Source organism: Callithrix jacchus, chromosome 9 (genome assembly GCF_049354715.1).
Source record: "Callithrix jacchus isolate 240 chromosome 9, calJac240_pri, whole genome shotgun sequence".
NCBI lineage: Eukaryota > Metazoa > Chordata > Mammalia > Primates > Cebidae > Callithrix > Callithrix jacchus.
In genome coordinates this window covers 20,117,900-20,121,627 of record NC_133510.1, presented here as the reverse complement: position 1 = coordinate 20,121,627, position 3,728 = coordinate 20,117,900, and the positions used below count along the sequence as shown (strand labels likewise).

At 43.3% G+C, this 3,728-nt stretch overlaps 1 pseudogene; it reads right to left on the bottom strand.

The window, feature by feature from the left end:
• Window positions 1-1,642: 1,642 nt before the first annotated feature.
• Window positions 1,643-2,893, bottom strand: LOC100398971 (heterogeneous nuclear ribonucleoprotein F-like; annotated as a pseudogene).
• Between the last annotated feature and the right edge of the window lie 835 nt (window positions 2,894-3,728).

Here is a 3,728-nt window from a genome sequence, read left to right as displayed (position 1 = left end):
TCATTTAAGACATAGGCCTGGGCAAAAATTTAATGACGAAGACACCAAAAGCAATTGCGACAAAAGCAAAAACTGACAAATGGGATCTAATGAAAATGAAGACTTCTACACAGCAAAAGAAACTGTCAACAGAGTGAACAGACAACCCATAGAATGGGAGAAAAATTTTGCAAAGTCTGTGTCTGACAAAGGTCTAATATCCCGCATCTTTAAGAATCTTAAATCTACAAGAAAAACAAACAATACCATCAAAAGTGGAAAAAAGACATGAACAGACACTTATTATTTATTTATTTATTTATTTATTTATTTTTATTGTACTTTAGGTTCTCGGTTACATGCGCAGATCATGCAGGATAGTTGCAGAGGTACACAGATGGCAAGGTGGTTTACTACCTTCATCTCCCCAACACCTATATCTGGTATTTCTCCCCACGTTATCCCTCCCACCCTCCCCACTCCCTGTGGTCCCTCCCCTAGCCCCCCCAGCTGACCACAGTGTGTGATACTCCCCTCCCTGTGTCCACATATTCTCATTGTTCAACATCTACCTATGAGTGAGAACATGTGGTGTTTGGTCCTCTGTTCTTGTGTCACTTTGCTGAGAATGATGGTTTCCAGATTCATACATGTCCCTATGAAGGACATGAACTCATCGTTGTTTATGGCTGCATAGTATTCCATGGTGTATATGTGCGACATTTTCTTTCCTTTTTTTTTATTGTGAAAAAGTCTTTATTTTAAGAAAAAAATTTAGTTGAGAAAAAATTTAACAAGTTTTACTTAGCAAAATACACCCAAAAGGAATTCACAGTACAAAGAAAGTTTTAAGTCAAGTCCTCACCAATTCCTACAGTATTAGTATTGTGTCTCAATTCTCAAAAGTAACTTTTAAAAAGCTTAAACTTAGCCTAAAGGATTTTAAATGAAAATATAAACTAGAATGAACAAACATGAGAAATGTTTCTTTGAATCAGGGAGCTAGCACCTTTGAGTTTTCCAAAAAAGCACTTTTTTTCCAGTGTGTTCAGTGATGTGGTGTCAAAGGTCCACATTTAACATACTTCAACCACTTAAGCTCAGATGACATCACTCTGAAGCATACCACCAAAATGCTAATTGAGAAAAGCTGAAAATAGTTTTAGGTTTCTTATGATCACATGCTAGAAGAAAATTTGCATGAGAAACACTGAAGAGGTAATTGTTTTTAATCCAGATTTCACAAACTCATGGTGCAAAATGGGTCCCACAGCTTCCTCTATTATAACTGCTCTTAACTGCTTGTTGGCCGCCTGTGTAAAATTTGACTGAAATAACTCAAATGTGGGCCGGGCGTGGTGGCTCATGCCTATAATCCCAGCACTCTGGGAGGCCGAGGCAGGTGGATCACGAGGTCAACAGATCGAGACCATCCTGGTCAATGAGGTGAAACCCCATCTCTACTAAAAATACAAAAATTAGCTGGGTGTGGTGGCGCGTGCCTGTAATCCCAGCTACTCAGGAGGCTGAGGCAGGAAAATTGCTTGAACCCAGAAGGCGGAGGTTGCGGTGAGCTGAGATCATGCCATTGCACTATAGTCTGGGTAACGAGAGCGAAACTCCGTCTCAAGAAACAAAAAGAAATAACTCAAACGTTCCTAACAAAACTAGTCATATCCACCCATGCTGTTCTGCCCACTGTAGCCAGCCCCAAAACAGCCACTCACTGACTGGCTCTCCAGGCCACTATAAGTGGCCTGGGCAACAGACACCCCGATGCCTTGCATCACCTGGCTGCTATATGCCCCATTGCTGGCCCCTGTTGTTGAATTCAAGAAGAGTTCTATGTATCTGAGTTGCATGTTGGCCCTGTCTTTGAACATGGCTGCAACAGCTTCTTCATGAGGAGCAAACTCAACATCTGCTTTGCCCATCAGTCTTCCATCTGGGCCGATCTCAATATGGACTCTCACAGGATTGAGAGGAGAGAAGAAGTTGTAAATGTCGTTCTCGGTCTCTTTGTATGGCAGACCCTTCATGTGGACACAGTGGCCTGTGGTGCTCTGCATTGTGAACTCACTGTCGCCGTATCTGTGGTCCTACATTCCGGAGAGACAGTAACTGATTCTCTCCCGATCAGGTTGGTGGTGAAGCCATAACCATCGCTGAGGCCATTGTACTCCTCATAGCCCCCATAGCCTGCACTCTAGGCACCCGGCCGCATCCTCTCCAGGCCTGCCTGCTTCACAATGCCAAAATACCTCCTGGCAGTCCCGGGCCGGTCATAGGGCCTTGGTCGCTGCACGGACATGAACTTCAGAGGGGGATCTTAGTATGACCTAACTTCCTCCTGGCTGGTCTTAAACACCTCGATGTCCCTGTGCCCTATCCTCTCCTTGTGCTTCCCTAGAGCTTTCTCAGCTAACTCCTGGGAGGCAAATGGCACAAATGCTTCCCCTGTAATCTTGCCCTCGGGGTCCACAGGCAATGTGATCCCATTTGGCACAATTTCCAACCCTGAGAAGAACTGAACAATTTCTTCCTTTGTGACTCCAAATGGGAGTCCTCGAAGCCGCGTGAAGCCATTGTTGGTGCTGTCGGCACTGTTGGGACCACTGTGCTTCAACACCCAATCCATCTCCGTTCTGTGGGACTTGAACACCTCAAGGTACCAGTGGCCCATGCTTTCCCTGTCTTTTTTCAAAGCCAGTTTTACATCATCTTCTAATCCAAGTTCAACAAAAGCCTCACCACTCTGCCTGCCCTCTCTAGTGTAGATGAAATGGACACCTGTGGCCCCATTGTGAATCGTGCAGTCAGAGAGAAAGGTCTGCATGTCCTCAACAGAGCAGGACCAGGGAAGGCCACGGAGCTTGACCACAAAGCCCTCACCCCCTTCAGGGCCTAGCATCATGGACCCTTGACAGGACAGGTGTCAGGTGATCTTGGGTGCGGCTTTTTTTGTGGCACGGAGGCAAGCGGGACTGGTTTCTGTTGCTATCAGGCAAGCGCGGCTGGCAGCTAAGAGCCCTAAAATTCCACTGAAGCTCAACCACGCAGAGGGCTCCAGGGAAAATCCAGGTGCATCTTTTTGTTCTTAACCCCGTGGGACTAGTGTCTGGGCATGTGGCTGTCTTTTTTTAATTTAATTTTATTTTTATTTTTTAAGCAAGGAGAGAAGGAAAGAAAGAAAAGGAGTGAAGGAGAGGAAAAAAGAGAAAGAAAAAAGGGAGAGAGAATGGGAATGTTGCTTTAGTCTAAAAATGGGTATTGAAAACCTCTTTCCTCCCAATAATTGTGCTTAATAATGGCTGATCAATATTTCATTTAAACCTATGAGTAGGTGTGATGTGGTACTGACAAGAATGTATATTTTGTGTATTTAAAGTGGAGAGCTCTATAAATGTTTATTAAGTTTACTTGTTCCAGATCTGAGTTCAAGTCCTGCATATCCTTATTAATTTTCTGTCTTGTTGATCTATCTAATATTGATGTTGAAGTCTCCCACTATTATTGTGTGGGAGTCTAAGTCTCTTTATAGGTCTTATGTATCTGGGTGTTAGGATCATTATCTCTTATTGTTGCATTGATCCTTTTACCACTATATCTTTGTTGTTTTAAGATCTATTTTATCAGATGCAAGAATTGCAACTTCTGCTATTTTTATTTATTTATTTTTGCTCTCCATTTGGTTGGTAAATGTTTCTCCATCCCTTTGTTTTGAGTCTTTGTGTATCCTTGCATGTGAA